This window comes from Polyodon spathula, chromosome 8, assembly GCF_017654505.1.
Source record: "Polyodon spathula isolate WHYD16114869_AA chromosome 8, ASM1765450v1, whole genome shotgun sequence".
NCBI lineage: Eukaryota > Metazoa > Chordata > Actinopteri > Acipenseriformes > Polyodontidae > Polyodon > Polyodon spathula.
The window spans coordinates 17,362,617-17,388,524 of record NC_054541.1 but is presented as its reverse complement, the minus strand read 5'-3'; the positions used below and the strand labels follow the sequence as shown (position 1 = coordinate 17,388,524).

The following is a 25,908-nucleotide window of genomic DNA, read 5'->3' as shown; positions in this document are numbered from 1 at the left end:
TATTTGTTTGTACGTTGCATTTGCTTACTTTTTTATGTAAATACCTACAAGGCAGTTTTGTCTTTAATTGAAATCATTGAAAAACATAGAAAAAAACAGTGACGTTGACATAGCTCTGAATGCAAACAGGCTGCCTTTACTACTAATAGTAGTTTACAAAAGTCATGAACTAACAGGTTGTATTATTTATCTCTGGTTTGTTTTTCTGTTACATTTTAATCATACTGACTCAATCACATTCAGGTCCATTATTAAACAACTAAGCCTTGTTTTGTGCAAAGATTGGTTTTACGTCTTTACATGCTTGCAATATAAGTACCGATACATCAATGCATAGAAGTCTCTGTAAAGGAACTACAGCCTCCACAATGTACCAAGTTCATGAATGTCCTGCCAAATGAATAAGTTTGGCATGTAGATGTGCTTGTTTTTCACAACGCAGTCATCAATTATTTTAAAGGAATTATGGATTTGTCCTCTCTGTTTGGAACAGGAGACGCTATAGGAAAAAGATTAACTATGTTTAATCAGAAGTTTCAAACCGTGATGCTGTATATGGCCAGCCTCCATGATACTGCCTCATCATAATGTACATTTTGTAAATAACAGAAAGTAATAGTGGCCATGGGTGTGTTCTTAAAATTGCATTGTACCAAATTGCTTCTGGAAAAGCCCATTGGAGTGGAATGCTTTCCTGAATTATCTGTTTTCCACCACAGAAGCACACATGCAGATAACTGCAGTGCATTGTAAATATGAAGTACAGGTAAATGTTTGATGTTTTGCCCAAGGTTCCAGACACCTCCTAGTCCTCTTGTCTAAGCTGCTTTGCAAAACACAAGGCAGAGTTAATCCTTGGCAGTGGATTCCTGTGAAGGATGTGTTGAAAGTCAGATTACTAAAATGACTTAGTTCTGCAAAGCCCTCCTGCTTGTATCTCGGTCCTTTCAAACAGAAACCATTGTGCCACCTGGGTGGGAAGAAACTTACAAAGCCTGTTAACTGGCAAGAATAAATACCACTTAAATATCATTGTCTGGTAAAAATGTAATAAACTCTGGTAATGGGAACACTATGCATCAGTAGAGGGTATTGTGTGAGAAACTGCTCAGCATGATTCGAGGAAGCCACAGAACAAGTATATTATAGGTACTGCTCTCTGATAGGCTTTACTTTTACTCCAGGTCTGATGGTCAAATCCGTATGTCTCAAACAGTAGCAACTGTAGCAGTTTGTACTGAAGAATAACGCCCAGTGATTATATCCATAGCACTGTATTGGTATAAACTACATACCAGCGAAAAATACTAATGATAAAAGAAGCTTTTAATAAAATTCACTGACAAAACTTTTTGACTAGAAGTCTTTTTGAATGTCTTCAAAAAAACAAAAAAAAAACTAGTCGAAATGTTTGTCATTTGAATTTACTCGGGGTTGTGTGTTCAGTCAGTGGAGAACAGGATTGGAGACGGAGGTAATTATAATAATAGTAATAATAATAATAATAAACAGTAGTTAAAATATCAGCTCACCATGTTTGTTTAGTGTTAGTCCGTTTTGTTTCATCTCTTTGTTTTGGCTACCGGTGCCATGTCCTGTGTTTTTGTTTGTCTTGCAACCTTTTATTTTTCTGTTTATTGATTAAACTGCGCAACAGCGCAATTCACATTTCACCTGGCAGTACTGAGTGTTTCTTCCGGGTCTGACGTCACCATACACGCCATCCTGTTACAGTTATACACAAATGGAGTCCCTGGCATTTTATGTTGGGATTATTAAAGTAAGTCGTGTCAGTTTACCTAATGTTATAACAACACAGTGTTTATACAGTAATATAGTGTCCACATTGTACCTCTTGGATCAGATAGCTGATATCTGATAGAGTCTTTTGATTTTTAGAGGAACGTCACTAAGGGGTCAAGGGAACTACAGGTAGCCACGGAATCCGCTAACCAGAATAAGGAAGTGCTGTAAAAATCAGAAGTAACGGCAACTTGAGTAATTTCTTGAGCTTTTTCAGATTATTCAAAACAGTTGGTAGTACGGGAAAACAATATCTATATAGCACAATAATTCAAGTGCCACAACTCAGAACTAATCAGAATGATTTCAAATATCATGTAAAGGGGTTCATACAAAAAAAAAACAGAATATGTAATTTGAAGCTACTTGCTCTTTGCAGTTATTTTGGATAAGTGCCAGCTGTTCTTTAAAAGTGCCACCTTCTCTGCAGTTACAGGATGATGCTTAGGGGGCCGAGGGAGAGAGCATGGCGGAGACTGCAGGGATATATATGGGTCCTTCAAGTTCTACATAAACATTTTAAAGGCGTTTTGTAGGACAGACTGAGAAAAACAGCCGGCTTCTGTTTCTGCTGATCTGACAGAAAGTGTAAGTTTCTGTTCCGGACCACCTCCCTCACGCAGTAGGAAGGTGCTGAGGATATTCAGCAATGCCACAAGCGAGAAATTCCTCTTGATTGGGATCAGGAAAGCGCCTGGATTCTTCGTTCAGCACCCCAGATCAACACAGTACTTCAGCAATCAGCAGGATAACCATTAGACGTTTTTTTTTGTTTGTTTGTCCCCTTGGACTTTTCCACATTTTATTGTGTTACAACATGGAATCAATGGATTTATTTAGGAGTTTTTGCCACTGATCAACACGAAAAAAGTCCATAATGTCAAAGTGAAAAATAAAATCTACAAATTGTTCTAAATTATTTACAAATGCAAAACAAAAAATAATTGATTGCATAAGTATTCACCCCCTTGAGTCAATATTTGGTAGAGGCACCTTTGGCAGCAATTACAGCCATGAGTCTATTTGGATAAGTCTCTACCAGCTTTGCACATCTGGACACTGCAATTTTTGCCCATTCTTTGCAAAATTTCTCAAGCTCCGTCAAGTTGGATGGGGGCCTTTGGTGAACAGCAATTTGCAACTCTTTCCACATATTCTCAATTTGATTGAGGTCCAGGCTTTGACTGGTCCACTCCAGGACATTGACCTTTTTGTTTATAAGCCTCTCCAGTGGAAATATTCTTGTATCCTACCCGTGATTGGTGCTTTTGAAGAACCTTATTCCGGATTTGCTTTGAATGTTCCTTTGTCTTCATGATATAGTTTTGGTTAGGAAATGTACTAACCAAGTGTGGGACCTCCCAGAGACAGGTGTATTTAACGTGAAATCATGTGAAACACCTTAATTGCACACAGGTGGACGCCATTCAACTAATTATGTGACTTCTAAAGACAACTGGTTGCACCAGAGCTTATTTAGGTGTGTCATAGCAAAGGGGGTGAATACTTATGCAATCAATTATTTTCTGTTTTATATTTGTAATTAATTTAGAACAATTTGTAGATTTTATTTTTCACTTTGACATTATGGACTTTTTTCGTGTTGATCAGTGGCAAAAACTCCTAAATAAATCCATTTGATTCCATGTTGTAACACAATAAAATGTGGAAAAGTCCAAGGGGGGTGAATACTTTTGAGAGTCACTGTATGTCTTTGATTACTTTCAGAGAAACATTACCTTTAAAGAGTAAGAAGAGGAGTTCCCGGAAGTACAGAGTTGCACATCCCCACCTGTTGCTACAACCGCTTTTCTTTTCATTGTTTACATTTTGACAACCTTTTACACTTATAACTTGATCTGTCCTCTAAATCACTGCAGGATAACATAACAAGTGCTCTGGCTTTTCTGTTCCGTACCACATCATGGATCGTGTTACCTGTTTGACAATGTGGGCAATAATCCTTACACTATCAGTGCGCTATAGCGAACATTTTGAAACAGACTTTAAAGTTGTAAGTGTAAAAAGTTGTCAGGATGTTAACAATGAAAAGAAAACTGACAGGTATGTTATTTAAACAGCTGTAGCAACATGTGGCGACATGTCACACTATATTTTTCAGAACCCCGCTACTTACTTTTTAAGGAATGCAATGGGAAGGCCTTTAAGGCTAGGAATTGAAATTGGCCTTGGTTGGAAATGTCATTAACATGTTGTTTATTTTTTTACTGTGGTTTTTGCATTGGTCATGCATTCTCTTGTCTTTTGTTGTGATTTATAAATCCATAGATTAAAAAACCATCAGTAGAATACCATAGGTAAAATACACCCATGAGTTAATTTACATTCCCTGCACTTGGAAATAGTTTGAATGTGTGCAGAATCTTTTTTTGAGATGCATTAGAAATTTAGTTTACATGTGAACGTGAAAGTAATCTTGAATTATTTTTTAATCAAAATAATTTGGACTTGAGAAGTACTTGGGACCCAGTTGTTTGCATGTTAAAGTGAACCTGTCATCTGAAATGAGAAAGGCTTAAGAATGATGGGATAACTTTTTTTATTTTTTTTTTATTTTTTCTTTTAACTTGATGATCTGGGATTCCTCTGATAATAAAAAGGGTGTGCAGGGGTGTGTGTACCGTGTGTGTGTGAGAAGGACAGGGGGAGGATCCTCTCTACCTCGCTGTCTTGAGATATGTTTTAAGATAAGCTAATTTGTTTGTTTAAAACAGGTGGAGTTGTAGGCTCCTACTTATAATGAGGGCCTTAGTCTTTCCATTTTCTACACAGATTACTCAGATGCCTGAGTCTAGACTACAGTGACACAATTTACTTTTATTTACAGCAGGACCAAAAATAGACTAGTAATACATGAAATATTCAATGGGAAGTATTTATCAAAGTCTTTTTTTCTATATATATTTCATGCACAAAGTAAAAAATTGTAAGAAATTAACTCTCAATAACATTTCAGCTAGTGACTTCGGAAATCTGAAACAGTGATATAGGGACTGTAGCAGAAATGTTTGTCTGCTTTAATTAAAAAAAAAAAAAAAAAAAAAAAAAAGTTTATTATTATTAGCTATTCCTATCATTCTGTCTTTCTGTAAGTGCTAACGACCGACCCACCCACCCATTCATTAAGTAAAGCCAGACTTTAAATCTACCTCTGCTCCACTCAGAGGTCAAGCAGAGGGGAGGTCACGCCCGGAGGGCTTTATGACCTCACACAAGCTCTTCCAGGGCTGTCTCTGGGGATGAGCCTTTTTATAGAAGCAGGATTCTTGACCTTTGAGGGAGGGTGTCTGGAGTGATAACACTGTAACTCTCACTGGGCAGCCTGTGGGGCCATCTCTCTTAAAAATAGAAGGGGAGAATCAGCACGTGTGTTGCACTTTAGGGGGTCATCCTGCAGACAACCCAGTATTTCACAAAACTGTCTGTATGGGGGTCTTAGTGGCCTCTGACTTGTGTGCCTGGGAAGCTTTCATAAAGATTTGGATGAGGCTGGAATAGGTGCTTTTAGTGTGGCTGGTTTGTGAGGTCGGTACTCTTAACACCCAGTTGCACTATTCTAGGTCTCAGAACAGCTAAGTATACTCGATTCCACAGTCGTCTGCACTTGGGTAATTGAGTGAGCAGATGGTTATTATCTGTATTGGAGTAAATTACTTTATCTGTTGAGCAGCAAGATACCTCACTTTAGGGCTACAAGAAAGGAATTCCCAATGGATAATTATACAGCCTTGTTTACTCTTACAAGTCTAATCTGTTTAAATGAGGTAGTTTATTTATTTAAAACTTTATAACTCTATTGGGATTTCATGTGAAGTGAGTAGCAGAGGGCAGCAGAGAAATACACATTTAAAACACAAACCAGTGCAAAATAATGCATCAAAGACTCATAAAACAGACACATTCCTACATATCATGTCGGGTAATTTAATTGAAACAACTATGTCCCCTTCGGTCATGATTTTTTGAAATTTTTGGCTATTTTTAAACCAACTGTGTTAACGCTATGGCGTTCGAGAAGTAGCCCTGCCAAAACCTTGAAAAAAATATTTATTGATTATAAAATAGGTACACAGATGGGAAAGCTAACATGGTACAGTTCTACACACAGTGACTGAAGGGGTTATAATGAGTTCTTCAATTCATTTTGGTTGCTTGTTCTCGTCACAGAGTGCCTTATATATAGACACACACACACACACGCACACACATACAGTCCCCATAGAAAGTCTACACCCTTTTGAACTTTTTTCACATTTTGTTGTGTCAGTGCCTCAGAGTTTCATGCATTTAAATGAGGATTTTTTTCCACTTACACACCATACTCCACACTGTTAAGGGGAAAAAAAGTTTTTATTGAGAAAAAATATATACCGTATTACTTCAATTTGGCATCGCAGCGTTTATTTTAAATTGATAAAAATGACTGCTGCGCTTAAGAGGGCGGCCTTTATATGAGGGCGACCTTTATTAATAATACTACGATTTTCAAACAGTGCAATATTTTATTACATGTTTTATGACATTTTAGAGGTATCACGGTTGCTTATTTTCTGTAATACGGTAGCCTACCTGAATGCAGCAGCGTGTGTGGCTAACCTACTACAGTACATTTATCCTTGACAGTCACCGAGAGCATGCTAAAGGTGAACTTCCGTCCCAGTTTCAGCTTTCTTCCAGAGGGCAGCAGGTTTTCCTCAAGGACTTCTCTGTACTTTGCTCCATTAATTTTCCCTTCTATCCTGTGCCCCAGTCCCTGCCATTGAGAAACATCCCCATAACATGATGCTGCCCCCACCATGCTTCACAGTAGGGATGCTGTTCTTTGGGTGATGCGCTGTGTTGGGTTTGCACCAAACATAATGTTTTGCATTTAGGCCAAAAAGTTCCATTTTAGTTTTGTCAGACCACAAAACTTTTTGCCACATGGCTACAGAATCTCCTGTGTGTTTTTTTGCATACTTCAAACAGGATTCAAGGTAGGCTTTCTTGAGTAATGGCATCTATACACTTGTGATGATCTGAGGTTCTATACACTTGTGATGATCTGAGGTTCTATACACTTGTGATGATCTGAGGTTCTATACACTTGTGATGATCTGAGGTTCTATACACTTGTGATGATCTGAGGTTCTGGACACTTGTGATGATCTGAGGATCTGGACACTTGTGATGATCTGAGGTTCTATACACTTCTGATGATCTGAGGTTCTATACACTTGTGATGATCTGAGGTTCTATACACTTCTGATGATCTGAGGTTCTGGACACCTGTGATGATCTGAAGTTCTATACATATTTCAGAAAGCATAGCTTGAAACTAACACTAGCTGTACCCGGTCTTTCAGTCAACTATTATTTTAAATGATCTTGAGTCAGGAGATTGGTGATAAATACATTGTTCCTCCCTCATAGCTGCATGGGCATCTCCTATTACTAAACATACATACTCAGGTGTGACGTATTCATACTGTGATGAGAAGTGCGATCAGTTCAGAGTAGATTTACCAGGGGCCTGATTGTTCAAACTCCTGGTACCTGGACATTTTAATTATAAACCCAAACCAGTGAATTTTTGAAACCAAGAACTGGGTCCTGGCTAGTTCAACTTTCAAGCCCTGACAGGACAGTGTGTATATATTTTGGTGGTCTCTCTCTATCCTTCAAAGCTGTGATGATTTAGGAATTCTCCCTGACTAAATGACAGCTTTGTTACTAGATGTTGGGACTACCAAGTACTACAGCCACTCAGTAGTAGATATAGTAGTAGAATTAGGAGCTGCATAGTACCCAGTAGTATTCTCTGACGATCACCTACTGAACTACTTTGACATTAATGAATGACTGCCACTGGTGTACTACGTAATTACTAATAATAAACAACAAGTATATCAGAAACTTAATCCCATTACGACTGGAAATTCAAAATTAAGGCTGTCAGTATGACAAAAAAGTTGATGACTATGAAGTATATCAACTTTACTTGCAGAGTAGTATAGAATTACATATAGTGGCTGTACCATCATATGCTAAAAAATGAGTTAGATAAGTAGTTGTCAAGATACATGTAAGTGTGACAAACAGAGAAACCTTCATGTATTTCCATAATCTGATACTCCCAATAACGTACATGCGTATGACCGCCTCCGCTGTACCCCTATCGGTTGGTAATTGTCTGCCCTGTCAAGGGAGATGTACAGCAGAAAGCAGGAAACATTGTTGTTTTAGTAGAAGTTGGCGCTGCGGTCCTTTGATGTGCCAGCTGGCTTTAGAAGGACAGTAGTAGTTTCACAATAATAAATTGCCAATAAAGGACAGCCCTGGGTGAAGGGGTAATGGGGTGCCAAAATACTGTAAGCAGGACCTGAAAGAGGCAAGATTACTGCAGCCAAATGAGCCGTGTTTTGCATGTTTAAATCAAAATGACAAAATCCAAACAGCATGCAGCTGTGTGTTAGCAGGTTCCTGGCAGGTAGGGCTTCATGTCATGGTTTTGAGAGGTGCCAGGAATGCTCAGCACACTTTGCGAGAAAGAAAATCAAACCATGGGCCCTTGAAAACAAATCATCAGCTCTGTTTATCTTGCTAATTCAAATACAAAGAAAGAGAAGATTTGTGTTGGTTACAGTTAAAACAGTGAGCTGTTAGTTTACTATTTTAATTTGAAACGTCAGAGCCGTTGTGTGTCCGTGTCAATGCACCTGTCTTTCAAGCAGGAGCGTGGATTTTTTTTCCATCCCTGAACACTCCACAGATTAAAACCTTGTTCTTCTCAATGAACATTAAAGTTGTCACAGTTGCTTGTTAGGTAAAAAATGCATTTTTTAGCTTGTGTCATGGTGTAGCTCTTCTTAGTCCTATTTATGTACCCTAATTTAGAAAGCTATTTTGACTTTCTTTACAATTTCAATAAGCATACTGTATAAATACTGTTTCAAGTACCTTTGTGACCTCTATAGAACTCAAACTTGTCTTCTAAGTTCAGCTGGTACATCAGAGTGTAACCATTACTCTGTTTGCACCAAGTGGATGTACAGTAAGAATTACGTTACATACACTGGGGGCAGAGTGTTGCAAGGAGAGCGGTTAATGGTTCTGGGCTACCAGCTGTATTTAGAGATGTTTGAGGTTTGTATTGAAACCACAGGGATGCTTTTAAATTAGTTGAGTATTAAAAATTCACCAGGATGTGATGACTGAAACAGCAAATGATGCACAAAGTGAATCTAAACAAGTCCTCAGGATGTGATGGCTAAACAGAAAAATGATACACAACCCATTCCAATCAACAAGAAGAATACATTAGTTACGAAAACTGATCTCATACCTGGAACAAGTTGGTCTTTAAATGCCTCCGACATGACTGTGAGTTGTTTGTATTACCTTTGAATGCAGCAATCATTAAAAATACTAAAAGAAACTAAGATTCAATGGCAAATGTTTAGACTAGGGTTCTTTTCAACACTTCAAGTCAAAGTTTGTCACTGAATTGTAGTTTATTTTAGTATTTCTAAATTCAGCGCCATTGAGTGCTTAATAATTAGTGGATGATAGCAATCATTAAATGTCATAGACTTATGTATTTCAGCCAGCATATTTTGAGCCCAGCTGGACACTTTGAAATGTGCTGTGGGCAGACAATTATTCAACGCTGGGCAATGAAACCGAATGCTGTACTTTCACGGGACACACAAGATGTTTCAACAGACTGGTTAGGAATTGCGCTTCTCATTATTGTGTCCCTAGGCCTTAGATACTCCATTACCTTTTAATTCCCATATCAAGTGGTTCAGCTTCTCTGTAGATCCCCTATCACACCACTGCTTGATCAAGTTCTGACAGAAAACTTCCTGGAACTCCCCAGATGACTATCCACAAGTCCTATCAGCAGTTTGGCATCTTTTTCCTGGAGTTATCTGCTAACGATTATCTCTACTCTTGATTTCTACTTTCATCTCAACTCCCACATAAAACATTTACCTGTCAGGAAAAAAAATACCTACAAAGGTCTCGTCTAATAAGCGTAATTGTTGCTAATCACGTGTTGCCTGTAAGGCGTTTTTGTGTTGGAATGCTGCTCCTGATTACATGTCTCTGTGCCTCAGCCCCTGGCTGGCCTGCTCCTCTGTCAGTGCTCATGTAATGTGCTAGGAGTGTAATTTATAGGTTTGAGGCTGTCCTGTGGCTTCAGTCAGTGATGTCTCTCAAGGTATTGAAGATAAGAAGTGTCCTCTCAATGATCACTGCCCAGGCTAGTTTAATAGCGTAAACCCCCTTCTATTGGAACAGCTCCGGAGATATGGAAATTGTTTTGGTTTTTTTGCAGTCGTTTGGATGAAGGGAATTTTACACAGAAACAACAGAACTCATTTTTTATTCCCCTATAATGAGAAAATATAGGAGGTGCCTGTATGTAAGTGTGTCACAATTGTTTTTTTTTTTTGTTTGTTTTTTTTAAATTGTCTCAATCCTAAAATTCTAGCTGATGCAAACTTTTGGCCATAGCTGTATAGAGCATCCTCTATTTGACTGTGTGACTTGCACATTAAATACTGTCAGCACTGAATTATTACATGTGCAGTTTACTGAATTTGTGAATTACTGAAAAGTGAAATAAACAAGGAGCACTGTTTAAACGACACATGTTTCAGTGTTAAATGCAACAGAGTGAATATATATATATACACACACACACACACACACACACACACACACACAGTGCATATAGAAAGTCTACACCAACTTTTTTTCACATTTTCTTGTGTCAGTGCCTCAGAGTTTCATGCATTTAAATGAGGATTTTTTTCCACTTATCTACACACTATATTCCACACTCTTAAGGGGAAAAAGTTTTTTATTGAGAAAAAAATTATATATTAAAAATACAAAACTGAAAGATCATAATTGGATAAGTCTCCACCCCCCTGAGTTAATACTTGGTGGAAGCACCTTTGGCAGCAATTACAGCTGTGAGTCTGTTGGGATAGGTCAATACACCTTCCACTTCTTAATAGTCGTCTTGACCATGCTCCAAGGGATGTTGAAGGCCTTTGATATGTTTTTATACCCATCCCCTGATCTGTGCCTTTCAACAAGTTTGTCCCGGAGTTCTTTTGAAAGCGCCTTGGTGCTCATGGTTCAGTCTTTGCTTTGAAATGCACTACCCAGCAGAGGGAACCTACAGGAACTGCTGAATTTATCCCGAAATCATGTGAATCACTACAATTTAACACAGGTGGAGTCCACTTAACTTGGTGTGTGATTTTGAAGGCGATTGGTTACACCTGAGCTAATTTAGGATTGCTATTACAAGGGGGGGGGGGGGTATTTTTAATTTTCTACAAATTTCTAGAATATTGTTGTAATATTGTTTTCACTTGGAAGTTATGTGGCAGATAAATGAAGATAAAGATAATGATGTAGGTAAATGAAAAAAAAGGTTAATGCATTTTAATTTCAGGCTATAAGGCAACAAAAGGTGAATATGTATAGATATACATATAATAAAATGTGTATAATTATTTTTAATCTGATCCCATTTTGGAATCTCTCTTACATTCATTAAAATCCAATGACAGAATGACTGGCTGATTTTGCACTCTTCGAAATTCTGCTGCATTGCTAGGCAGCCTAAGTTTGATATAAGGAAAGCTATTCCCTCGTAATCAGCTATTAAGGTTTAAATGTAATTTGTTAAATAAACAGAATGCTGTTTATGGACTTGCTTATGTTATTATTTCAATCACCGCTTTTTCAGACATCCTAATTAGTGGACTAACTACAGTACTCCAAAAACATTTACCCTCCCTATATGAAGAAACATGAGAGGGCATTGCTTCACAGAAAAAACATGAGACGGACATTGCTTCACAGATGTTCTCGAGGGTCATTGAGTGTATGTCCAACCTACTTTTGTACTGATTGGTTTGGCTAATCAAGGCTAATTGGGAATTGTTGTCCAAATTGGATGAAACTTTGCTTGGATAACAAAAGGTTTTTTCGTCTGCAGAGCAACCATATAAAAAATGCCTACTGCTCTCATCGACACGACTGCAACGAGCGTGCTCTCTTGCGCAATACAATGGTGAGTCAAAAAGTTTAATAGACACAAGTGTTTACAGCTTGTCTCGGTTGCCATGTCGACTATCACTGATGTATTTTTATAAATATTTTTATATAAATATATATATATATATTATATATATATATATATATAATATGAAGATAAAAAGGAACTTGCCAAACAGAGGGGGAAAAAAGAATGTTTGAAAAATATGATTTGCCAAAGAGATCCCGTTTAAGGATAGGTGCTGTTTTTTCTAATTGTTTTTTTTTTTTTTTTTTTTTTTTTTTTTGGTGCTTAAAAAAAAAAGAAACTGCGCAAACTCAACGAGTCGTAGTTGTATTGTACGGTACAGCCGGATAGCGTTTTGTTTGACTTTATGTTAATATAATAAAGGTCAAGGATGAGAAATTTCGTAGAATTTTGTGTTTTTGAGTGAGTTAAGTGTACCGTACCCGCAGTATATGTCCATTTGCTTCAAATCAACAGAAATTCCGGCATAAACTTTCTTATTTCTGACTCCGGATCTTCCTGAACACTTCTGTCTGCCCAGAGAGAAACAAGAGCCTGCACTTCCTCACCACCCTGAGGCTGTACTTTTCTCTCATCACACTTGCTGCCTGCAATATTTGTTGTTTTTTTTTCTGGAGTTTACTGACTGATGCAACGTAATGAGGAAAATCCTTAATCCCGCCACTGGCTCGGCTTGGCTTGCAGCCGGAATCAGATGTCTTGTGAGGCTAGAGTTTCATGGTTTGGTTCTCACTCGGCTCGACACATTGCCAGTGAAGAACCACCCGTACTGTACCGAGCCCTCACGGGTTGGATGTGCCAGTGGAGAAGGGGTATTACAACCCCAGCACAGTATGGTGTAGACTCCAAAGAGTGGTCTTGAAGGATGTTCATATTTCAGACAACTGGAGGGGAGGGGAGTTAGGCAGAGGCGTGTATGTTTTATGTATGTTTTATTGAATGAAAGACTTTTTTTAGTGTTTATTCATCCCTTTAGTACTCTAAGTGGCAGGTCTGATTAGTACTGAGATACTGAGATACTAGAGGAAAGTGGATGGATCTGGATGGATAGGAGGTATTAGGTTTGCCAACTCTGGCTTTGAGCTCTAAACTTAAATAGAATCTTTAACTGCTAGGGTGGAAATCGGAAGCTGGGGGGGGTTAGCTTTGGCACTCACTCACTTATGGCATCTGCTCAATGCAAACAAAGCTATCCTAGTCTTTTAATGAGGCAGGGTCTTGTGTCTTAACTGCCGATTTATGTCTGTGGAGCGTCCGTCATATTAGGTTCTCTTAGGATGCCTGTCATTGCATACCCAAAACCCATATACCCTTTCTTTCTGGTTAATTTCAAACTGTGCTCAACCTGTTCTGCTCTGAAAACCTTCATTGTCAAGTCATATCCTAAGAAAAAGGTAAAAGATACTTGATTTCTGCTGCCCCAACCCCTTTGTCAACTAATAGAGTAAAATGTTTCAAAACAGGATGATAGAGAGGTGGGCCAATGATTTGATGCACTGGTGTCAATATCAGTGAGTTATCATATCCCATAGCTATTCTGGATTCTAGGAACCTTACTTAGTTCATCTAAACAGCAGTAGATACAGAATTTAAATAATATCTTATTTATGTAGTTTATGTAGTTTTACAAAAATACACCACGGATTAACATAACTAATCTTGGTACGCAAAGGGCTATATTTTAATTATTTAAGCAGAATCAGCATTTAGACCGGCCACCAAATGAGTCTCATACCTAAACGCATTTGCGTTTGTTTCCAATAGAGATGGAGTTACAGTTTTACATATACAGTTTGGTGTTTTTTCTTTGTTTTAACACAGGGTTAGGGTCTTATACCATTGATTGAGGGTGGAAATTAACTTTACTAGTAACACCCCATAGCATATGTTTTTTTACAATACTGTCTATAGTAAAATAAGAATAGCTAATATCAACTACGTCATTTCCATCTGATATGAGCCTAGTACCAACTGTCTGATATATAGAGAATAATGTATAGGGTGCTGTACAATGCATGCTTATCATACCTTTGCTACAACTGGGCCTACTGTTCCCCCTTGAGTGGGTGGAAATCAGCTTGTATCTTACGCAGCACGCTATACTAAATACAACAGTGCATTTAATTAATTATGTGTTATCTAGAAATTTCCATCGGATACAAAACTATCTGAAAGGAAGACATTTCAGACGATAATAACGACAACAATAATACTAATCTCTTCAGTCACGGTCTAAGGAGGCGCTTGTAACAGTCTATTGATCGTGTTTTTTGTTGTTTGTTTTTGTATATACATCTTAAGAAATAACTTTGGCAAACCATTAAAGTAATTTTATCCAGGAATTTAAAGTAATCATTTATTCAGTTAATCAAAGGTGCTAAAAGCAGCCCTGAGCTGTATGGTCGTTCTACCAGGTACTGGGTGCTAGCTTTGAATTCAACTTCACATCCTGTAATGGGTTCCCTGGCTGGAGAGAGGGGAGTTTCTGTTTATTTATTTGAATTTATTTGCTGAAAAGCCGTGAGGATCAGAGGGTCATATTAATCTTGCACTTATCGCTTTCTTACATTTTTCTTCCAATGATATTTTTTCCCCTAATGATGTACTTATTAGATGAGAGGTGGGAGAAAAACTGTTGAGCTGTATCATACTGTAGTGTTTTTCTCTTGGATGAATGCAGACCTGTGGATTGATAGACTGCATTGTGAGTCTTGCCCACTATTGGTGGTTATTCAGGGATCCTGATCTAGCTAGCATTTGGCATCTCCACTCATTTCATTTATTTATAACTACTCCAAAGGAAGGCAGATAGCAGAAACATTTGTCTTCTGGCCTAAGAAGTTTCTTTTATGTTTTTTATTTTGTTTACCCTGCTGGGGATATATTGGCAAGGCCTGTACGTAAGTATGCCACACTTGGGTTCTAGAGCCCTTACCTGGTAAAGGCAGAACCATGTGGCGCGCAGGTGAGCCATACAGTTAGGGGGAGCTGTGCGATGGGGTGCCTGTCTCTGTGTGGATGTAAGTTACTTTTGATTTGCAGCGGGAGATGTATGTTATGCATTGTGCCTTTTGTAATTCAAAAAAATACATATAAAAGTATCAGTTGGATTTATTTATATACTGAGGTTCTGCAGCAGTAAAGGTGTAGATTTTTATTCTAGGTTCTAAGACTTTCGTCTGGGCTCATAAGAGTAACCAAGACCAAGGTGTTGTTCGTCTAAAGAATTTCCAACATATAACCAGACTTGAAGTGAGTGTGCCCTACGCAGGAAATCAGTAGATGATCAGTAACTATTTCGGGCACCGTTATGAAGTTCAACAAGTCATTCACAAGCAACAGTCACAGCTTTGATAAAAACGGCCAAACATCCAGACAAGAAAGTGTATAAAAACAGAGCGTGCACTGACATAAGTAATTACATATGAAGTTAAACTGGACTATAACTACATAATATTTACTTTAAATTCTGCCTAACTGAAGTAATCCCAAACCCAGAAGTTCAGTGACTGTGTGAAGCTAAGTGAATGCAGGCCCATGTCTGTAGCAGGAGAGATAACGGAGTGAAGTTCTTGGCTGCAGTGTGTTCCCCAAATGAAAGTTACATGCAGCAGTGACGGGAAGAATTCGGAGCGGAACCAACAGATGGGGCTCAACTGACAGAGGGCATGCACAGCATGCTGGCAGCTTGGGATGTCTGCCTTGTCCTTTTCGTGGACTCGACTTCCAAATAACATGCACTGAGGCAGAATAAATAGGGTGTGCAACATGACACATTCACATATCATTCCTGTTTCGTTCCATTTCTTAAGTTTTCACATTTCATTACAACCTTGACACTTTTTTCCTTTTGGTTCATTATGATATTTTCTTTAATAAAGACCATTATAAGAAGCTTCTGGTTAGTTCCCCACAAGGGCTTTTTCCATCATCGGTGTAAGACTAAAGTTAAGAGTGATGCTAATTTGATTATCAGTCTCGCTGTCAACACCAGTGTAAGCTTCTCTGTAATAAATGTACTCCTTGCATCACATTAGCAGCAGCAGTGAATTCAAGCAGCCCATCACAACACGATTGTCAGTAGGGAAGCTCGCACAGGTGTGCAAGGGGAGAATAACAATCCAATTATCATCACTGTATTACCTTTAGTCCCACATTGAGAAAGCAAAAACCCTTCAAGCAACGGCACTTTTAAACCAGAGGGTTGCCTTACGGTCCAATAATGTGATGAAACTTTAAATACACCATACCTTACCCTACTGATAACATGAATGCCAACAGGAAAACAGGAAAACAGAAAACATTAAGTTTAAAAAAAATTGAGCATGTTGCTTTTTGGGGGGTTTTTTGTTTTGTTTTTTAAATCTTAATTGAACATTAGCCTGTATTAGATTTATGTAAATCTAAAAGGCAAGCTGTAGATATTTTCTCAGTTAGAAAAAAGTTTTCAATTGAATTACAAACAGCTTTTTAAACAGTTTCTTCACATACATTGTTATAGCAAGATCGCTTTAATATCTTTATACACTGTTTCTGACACGTCCTGTGCGTACAGACTGAAAGAGTGAGCACTGTTAAATAGGAGGTAGCCCAGCGAGGTGTACAAAGATAATTCAGTGCTGTTTGGATAAGTCTCTGCGGTTTATGCCAGCGCATTATTTTTGCAGGACCAACAGCAAGCTTTGAGTAGCCATGTCATTGTTGCTGTCTCGCCAGCACCAGAAGGGGGCACCAGTAGGTAGCGGTGGGGACCCCCGGATTTGAGAAAAGACATAATACAGGAGTAGAATGGGCAAGAAATACTAAACCCTTGAGAAGGATCTTTTTGTAGGTTTCCCAGAGGCTGGCTTGTACACATAAAGTAAAATACTGTAGCCTCCATTTGGAGGGGGGGGTCTCAGACTGCGAGCATCTGGTATAGCTGAGCTGTAGGGTCCCAGGGGAACGCTGTGCAATTTATTTCACTGCAGCCACAGACAGAGCTGCTATTAGGTAGACTGACAGCACTTAACCTCCGAAGGGCACCCTGTCAGACTAAGAGAACAATCCCGGGCCTTTTCAGCAATAGACTCCGGGCCATGACTCCCAGTGGAGCAAAGCCACGAGAGGGAGTTACCAAATCTTGAGGTCAAGAGCTCCACCTTTTTTCAATTTAGTATTGTTACTGTTCTAATGTTGTTGTTAATAATTGCTACAAAATTAACATGAGGGAATCCAGCCTGTTGTTCTTATTACCCGTGTCCTTCATTGGCCGTTTTCTAATTCGGCTGCTGTCTTTTTTGACAAGTGGTTTCCAGCCCTGTCCAGTTGTCTCTGACTACTGCCAGCATGGGACCAAAACCAGATGTATTAATAATACAAACTGTACATTCTGATATTATTAAGGGTCTAGATTTATTGGTTAATCCTACTTAACAAAATACCTATTTTTTATAAGCTCTGCTCTGTTTGCTAAAAGCATTAGTGCCACAAGATACATGGGGCTATAATGTGATCACCGGTCAAATGCGAGCGCACGCGCAAACAGCAGTTGCCCCTGATTCTGTGGCGCATAAATGTAGCAAAAATGTAAACAAATAAAAACCTTGTGCTGAAATAGTATTCTGAAGACATGTCTTGCGCAGTTATAGAGCGCCTAACCCATCAATTCTGATGACTGTTTGCGCAGTGGGGTCCCAAATAGACAATTGTGTACTGTGACCCGCTGGAACCAGGTTTATTTTGTGCTGGAATCAGAAACTTTAACAATTGAACACACTATAAAACAAAGTAGTCCTAAGTAGCAACTGCTTGCATTTGGACTGACACAGAAAGAGGAAATCAAAGAAAGAAAAGTAAAAGAAAAGAAAAAAGAACAAAAAAAGACGAAACGTAAGAAAATAACAATATTGTTTGTAAATTAATAATAAACAAATACATTTTTTTTAAATCCTCTTTTGCAGATACAATGGAGTACTACATTTATTTTCACGAAGACTGTAGCAATTTATTTTCATGGCAATTATTATAAGTGAAAATATTTGCGTACAGTACATGGAGAGCAGCATAATAGGAGCGTCTCTTCTGTATCTCTATGTGTGCGTCTGTCCTTCCTTTCCCTGGTTGTAGCTAGTGCTGTGTGTGTCCTTGTGTGTGTATCATGTGCAACTGTAAACGAGTTAACTGCGGTGTAAACTTGACACAGTGTATTTGCATTGTTAAGCCACTACTATCAGTAGACCTTAAACAAGATAACGGTTTATTTTCCTGATAATGTACGAGCTTAACTGGTTTGAAACATTATAACGAATTAGAAAATGGATCAGAGATTTCCTATAACCTGATTGGTCAATACGATGGCTTAAATCTCTGATAAGAGATTTCCTTTAACTTGACTGGTCAATACGAGGGCTTAAATCTTTGATAAAGGACCTTGAATGTTAGCTTTCACGCAGACTGATTTAGTTTCAGCAACTTTATTTAAGCATATCACAGTAACAACACAGGCATCTCTTCTAAAGCCAGGAGAAGGAGGCTTTGACTTTATGAACAGTCACTGTGAACAAATTACTAAACAAACAGCACAATTGGGATTAACACATACTGCAGATAACTAGATTAATTTTCATTACTAAAACTTTTTATTTTATGTATTTTTTGCTAATAAATGTTAGGACCTAACGGTATCTTAAATACTGACACATACACAAATACACGAACATGTACTAAAATCCAAATAAAAAAAATAATGAGTTAGCTGGAGTTTTATTCTTTACATATTTTACAAACATTTCACAAACCGGGGTGGGTCGGGGGTTGGTTGGGCTTTGGGAAAATATTCCATGAGAATTTAAGCCCTGGTTCTATTGAAACTCTAGTACATTACAAGCTCAGAGGGAATGTGATGCAGCACTTCATGTCCCGCTAGAAAATGAATCAGTCAGCTGCTGCTACTCATAGACAGGTCAGGGAGGGTAAGTATTTTACACGTTATGTCATTGCCATGAAATAATGTATTTTGTATTATTATTATAAATAATAAATGTATTGCTCTACGTGCCTCTACCTCTTCTATTAATTTAGCAATCTCCTGTGTCGTGAAGCGTGGTTTACCTATTCTCTCAGCTAGTGACCTACCCCTTGCTGTTCTGACTTGCTCTGTTTTTTCTTGCTCTGTGGTACTGCAGCTCGACATGATCGCCACTTCTGCATTCAAAATCGGAGCCTTGCAGTGACACAAGTGCATTCTGTTTCATAAAGGGATTGTTGCCTGGCCCTGATTGGATAGCAGATTCCCCAACCTACTCAACATTGATTGGCTGGGCGCTGTCAGTGCGCCATTAAATGCGCTTGCACCTTTGGAGAAACCACTTCCTTCGGACAAACCACTTTAACCACTGTGTTTGCAATTGCACTCATTTTGATCTGAATAGAGCCCATAATGTACAGTACTACCTGTTAGAAAGACTTAAATTATAACTACTTTTGCTAAAACGTGAATTAACTAAAAACAGTTATTCATAAATATCATCACAATATTATTGAATATCAACTATTAAGTGTGGCTTGAGTTGGCATATGTAGTTCTGCATTGTTTCTATCTGGCTTGAAATATTTTGCTATACTGTTTTGCTTGCGTTTTTTTGTCTCTCAGTGAACTCTGAAGGATTGTAACTTATAACATATTGAGATGCGCTGGGCCATACAGTCCATACAATAGAGTATTATTGAAATATATTGTTATATATCTGTAATAAGTTTTTGCTGATATAGTTTTGTATTAGTTTAATCAGTATTTGTGGAGTGGGTGAGGGGGGCGGGGGGACAGGGGGGAACTGGGCAATGAAAGCTGCACTCCGAGTCGGTTTACGTTCCTAAAACTGAAACATTTTAGGCACTGCTGTGAGATGGCTTGATCATTACAATATTGTGCATAAATTTAAAGAGAAGACTATTAGCTATTCAGGGATACCATCGTTCTTAAGTAAGGGGTCTGAGTGGGATAAAATGGACAATAAATGTCCCAACCTTAGTCATTTTATTTCAAACCTGACTTACAAGGCAGAAGATACTAAAAAGGTTGGGTGAAATAAAAAGTCGTTAGCCTTATGAAATGTGCGCTTGTGTATATGTGTGTAAGCAGGACGGTAATAGCTGTCCACCTGACCCCTGCAGCTCCGTTCTGTTTGCTTCTGGGCACTCTGCTCGGGTTACAGTGACAGTGTACTGACGGCTACTCAGGACTGAAACGTGATCCGCGCTGAGCACAGCGCACCCACAATTCCTCCTTCATTCTAGGAAACAGAATTTGTTCTCGATTCAGGGCCTTCAGTTTGAACCCTCCATTCCACACCACTGCCCCTGCTCCTGCCCCTGCCTGTGCTCCACCCAGACATGCACGCTGGATGAGGATGTTTTGTTTTCTGCTTCCAGGTTCAATCCAAGTTTGTAGCAAACTAGATGTTGGATCTCCGTTGCACACTAACACATTGTGCAATAATGAGGTGTATAAGCGTGTACTGTCCCATGTGTGTTTTGGAACGTTATGCATAGTGTTTTATGCTTTAGTCATTACTATACTAATTTATACTCTCTGAATATTCTAAATAGGCACAACTGTTAGTTATTATTGCTTGTTCTTTCAGACGAGAGGAACAAATTCAGATCATTTTGGTGTGGCCACCCAGACAGAGAACATCCTAATATCCTTCCCCTAATAGTCCTATCCTTGATATTGGCTTCTCTCACAGCTGCAATTACATCTTATATTTCTTTAAAAATAAACTACTAGATGTCAGAAATGAGATTCCGCATTCGTCAGATTTGACCCAAAATGTTTTGCTGCCGTTTCTCAGATATATCTCCCCTTTTCCTGCCTTCTACTGAAATAGAAGGGTACGGAAGTTTTGTAAATCTCACAAATGTTCAACATCACAAAAACAAAATTCTAAACACCAACTTTGGCATTCCCAACCCAGAGAGCTCCCCCCCCCCCCCCCCCGCCCTCAATTCGAGGGTTCAAGCAGTTTTCTGACAAGAGAGAATTACAGCAGCTTATATTAGCAGCATAGTTACCCAACACTCTGGAATCTGAGTGGATATCCTTACCTGTCACGGCCGGATTCACAGTGCTGATGTGTCCTTCCCTGATGACAAATTCCTCCCCCCAGGGATATGGTATCACTGCTGATTAACTGGTTATACCCTGTTGAGTTGAATGGCCGCCCCTGGCATTAGAAAGCTATTCCTATGAAGCCATGCACATCTCTTGTTTTAGGAGCCCAGCGGCTGCAGCAGTGGCAGCTCCAGTTGTTTATGGTCAGCGGTAGCTTCCGCCAGAAGACGCCGTAGACAGTTCCTGTTAAGAAGAGATGATAAGAGGGTAGCCGCTCAACATGAGGAAGATTGACAGTTTGATATGGAGGGAGTGCTGATGACTCGGTGGACAGATTGTTACAGAGCACTAGTCTTATAAGTCCAACATGGTCATGTTTCGTCTGCCAGCACCTTCCCATGAGGTTTGCAGGCCCTGTCTTTCAGCTGAGGCTTAAAACCAAGATCCTAATAGCTTTACATGTGTGAATGAGCTCTGGCTGGTAAATGAAAAACCAAAGTGAGGGTATCAACCTTGACTTTTCCAACCTGACCTTCTTTGACAACCACATCCCTCTTGTATAGTGTGTGGAGACCGTAATGGGGATTTAGTGAATTAAATCTAGGCTGTAAAGAAGGTTAGAGTTATTCTCAATGGCGAAGTGGTGAAACAAGTTTTATATTCTGGATAAAGCTGCCCAGTTGCAAGAAACAAAATGTTTACACAAGCATATAGTTAGGGCTTCTGTATTAAACTAGATCCAGGTTATGGATTAAGTAGCATCAATGTAAATGGTTTATGAGAAGTAAATCTGAAATCTGTTTCCCAGGATGTTACACATTTCAAAAAATGTCCACAGCTGTTGGCTTTGATCAGAGCAGCCCCCATTTTATAAATTAAAATATGTCCACAGGCCAAGAATCCTCCTTCCTCCTCTTGCCTTTGTTTTTGTTCCGTTGATTGAAACCGTACATTTGGAACCATCATTCAGCCTTTCAAAGCCAAAAAAAAATCCTCCGTCTAAATAACAGGCAGCAGATCCAGGGAGAGCAGTCTGCCTGGTGTTCAGAACGAATCAAGGACTTCAGGAGCTTTGACCCTTTCCCTTCTACAACCATACCAGCAGCCCATGGTAATGAAAGCCAGAGCAATGCATTTCAATGGTAAGAAGCAACCTATTGTGGTTAACTACCAAACAGGATTGTTGCAAAGTAACATTTGATCACCAATGGTAAGCAAGGTGGAACCTGGACAGTAGTTGGGTAGGTGTGCTCTTAAAGTCATGTAGTTTGTGAAGTGCTTTTGGTGTTCTGCCCGATTCACTTGACAACCAATTAATTCACTTTAGGAAAGATGTATAGAGTGGAGGGTGGACATTTTAAAAGTGCAATAGCTTTGCTTTCTGCTGAAGAGCTCCCCTAGGAGTACGGTTATTGACCCATATTTGAACACCCTGTGGTAGGCCAAGGTTGCATGCAGTCTTTTGAAGGAGAACATGAATGTTGCCCAGGTGTCATGGAAAAATGTTCCAAATCCCCTGACCTTCATTATCTTCGTACACAACATCTATTAGTCAACAAACATGGCTCAGTAGTAAATTGGACTAAGGGGTTCTTTAGCAGGGCATCTGTTCACTCTGGAAACCCAGTCTGGGTCCTTTTTCTTTAGTTTGGCTGCTCTGCTGAGCTGCTCCCCAATAGTTAAGGAGCTCTAACTGAGGAGGGTGAGTTTATATAGCTGCCTAGCCAGGGGAGGATTAGGTATCGGTGTATAAAATAATTACTCTGCAGGAATGCTGTTGACTCTGAGATTTGCACCGTCTGCTACGGCTAATGAGGTAGAGATGTTTCCACGGCAGCTCACAGGCATGGCAGGTGTGCCAGTCTGATGAGGATGAGAGAGTCAGGGGAGTGTGCGGCGCTGTGCTCGGGAACAGGGGCTTGGGTCGCCTGCTCTACCTGGCAGTGTGGAAACGTGAACTGTATTTCCATACGAACTTGAGCATTTATTCATTTGAAATTCCATGGAAGCAATCATTCATTCAAATTAAATTCCCATTCGTATTCATATCACACCCCCTGAGTCAGACTGACCTTCCACAAGTGGAGATATATCACATAGAATTGTGTGGAAAACTATACCCCTATTGAAAACATAAACTAATATGTAGACTGGTTCTGTAATCAAGTGTGCTCTGTGCTATCAGAAGAGGAACTATAAACATTAATTTTAATGTAGTGGTATTGTATCTTGACCCTATAAAATGCCTAGCTGTAGTTGCAGTTTTTGTGCCTAAATTCTGGTGCAGGGCACTTGAAATTCAGTTCTCCTGTTTAAGTACAAGAATTAAGAAAAACAAAGAAAATGGTAAATTTTACAATCTTTTAGGTATTTATTCTGTGACACTATTATATGCTTCAGGAAATTTGGAATTGGAAAGTGATGTAAATGGACCATGCTATAAATTTATAAAAAGCTTGTATTTTTTCCTTTTGAGATGCAGTGGCTCTCAAAAGTATTCACCTTCTTTGGACTTTTCCACATTTTATTGTGTTACAGCATGGAATCAAAATTGATTTAATTAGGAGTTTCTGCCACTGATCAACAAAAAAAAAAAAATCTCCATAATGTCAAAGTGAAAAATAAAATCTACAAATTGTTCTAAATTAATTACAAATACAAAACAGAAAATAATTGATTGCATAAGTATTCACCTCCTTGAGTCAATATTTGGTAGAGGCACCTTTTGCAGCAATTACAGCCATGAGTCTATTTGGATAAGTCTCTACAAGCTTTGCACATCTGGACACTGCAATTTTTGCACATTCTTATTTGCAAAATTTCTCAAGCTCCGTCAAGTTGGATGGGGACCTTTGGTAAACAATGATTTTCAACTCTTTCCACATATTCTTGATTGGATTGAGGTCCAGGCTTTGATTGGGCCACTCCAGGACATTGACCTTTTTGTTTTTAAGCTACTCCAGTGTGGCTTTGGCTGTGTGTTTGGGGGGTCATTGTCCTGCTGGAAGATGAATCTTCTCCCAAGTCCCAGGTCTCTTGCAGACTTCAGCAGGTTTTCCTCCAGGATTTCTCTGTACTTTGCTGCATCCATTTTGCCCTCTATTTTCACAAGTTTTCCAGGCCCTGATGCAGAGAAGCATCCCGATAGCATGATGCAGCCACCACCATGCTTCACGGTAGGGATGGTGTTCTCAGGATGATGTGCGGTGTTAGGCTTGTGCTAAACATAGCGCTTAGCGTTGAGGCCAAAAGGCTCTTTTGAGAGCCACTGTATGCAATGATTTAATTGATTGATGGTTTAATTTTTTATTTTTACTAATCATTTTTTAATAGAAATGATTAGCTGCAACTATGGCACAGGATACCATGCAACACAAACCAAATGGTGTTTTTCAAAAAACTGAGAAAGACAAATTGCTGAATTTTAGCTTCATTCACCAATTACAGTACCAGCGCTAAGACAGATTATGGATTTCATAAGATTGCCATTTTTATTTTGTATCTTTTGGTACTAACTAGGGTTATAAATCATCAATAACGCAGAGGTTTCTTTGGCTTTAAGAGAAATACAGATGTGCTGGACAGATGCAAATTTCCTGTGGGGGCAACTGAGGGGTACCCTCTGTCTCTTTCTCTATGCATTTCTCTCCTGCTCTCTGTCATTGTTGTTAAAAACTGCAATCAAGACCTAAATGAAAACCATTTGGAGAGGGAGGAGCACGAGCCCTGCAGTAATGAGTGCAGGTCTCTGTGTTATAGATACCTTAGCATTGTCTGCAGAGGGGCTGCGCTGTGTCTAATTGATTCCAGAGCACCGGCTTTGGCTCCTGATAGGAGAAATTCTTCCCAAGCCCACTCTGGAATTCCCTCTTCCCGAGATACACCCAGAGGCTTGTAAACCCTGTATGCCAACATCAACAGAATAACATTCCCCCCATGAAAAAAAAACAAAAATCCATGTAATAGTAATTACTAAAGTGTGCAGAGCTAGGACCCGGTAAACTGACTCTCCTGGGTGAACGCAAAAAAAGTCATTTTAAAATCTCAAAGGTAATATTTCCCCTTTAACTGATTGCTTCTTTAGCTGTCTCATTTCTATAGATTCACTCACAGCTCAAAGTGAATGTGTATTTAGTTTCTTTGATACTAACAGCCTAGGATTTTACATGCAATAAATTAATTTGTTGGATGCTGTAGACTTGGATAGGTATTGATAAAATATATTTGTATTACCTAAAACACTGAAAAATATTTAAGAAATGAAAAGTAACTTGAGAGACAGAAAAAAATGAAATTTGTAACAACATACTGTAGACTGAAGTTGTTTAAAAATGTATGCAGAGTAGGAAAGAAAGTAGAAAAATGTCTGCATAGCATTCCGGAAAAACAAAGAAAGTCATTTCTGCAGATATACCCAAGGCAGTTCCATTACAGATAAATACATTTCTTTTCAGCAAAATTCCTGTCTCTTACAGAGGCTCCCTAGAAAGATTACTTTTCTACCATGTTAGTAATTATTATTTTAACGGTGAAACTTGATTAGCAAACTACCATCTGTATTTGAAGTTTCTTGAAATACAGCACATTGCTTCATAAGAAGCACACCATATGTTCTCTGTTGCTGGTCCTTTGTAACTAAACTTGGGTGGATGCTGAATGTCTTTGTGGAATTCCATAGTGAAGTGGTATGTGCTCTGTAGTAGACATCCAAGCTAGGAGAATCTGCTGCGGATTTGTTCAGGTCACCCCAAATCTGATCAGGTTTCATACTGCTCAAAACAGGATCAGGGAACTTAGCTGTAGAATTATTGTCTTCAGCACACATTCCCTGTAATAGTGATCTGGTTTGCAGGAAAGCTAATGTTCTGTAATGGGGTTTGCTGCGGTTCCTGAGCCA

At 38.9% G+C, this 25,908-nt stretch overlaps 1 protein-coding gene across 17 annotated transcripts in view; it reads left to right on the top strand.

Moving 5' to 3' along the window:
* The window catches only part of LOC121319540 (ELKS/Rab6-interacting/CAST family member 1-like), a 346,328-nt gene that overhangs the window by 299,836 nt on the left and 20,584 nt on the right, over nt 1-25,908 (top strand). The window lies entirely within an intron of this gene.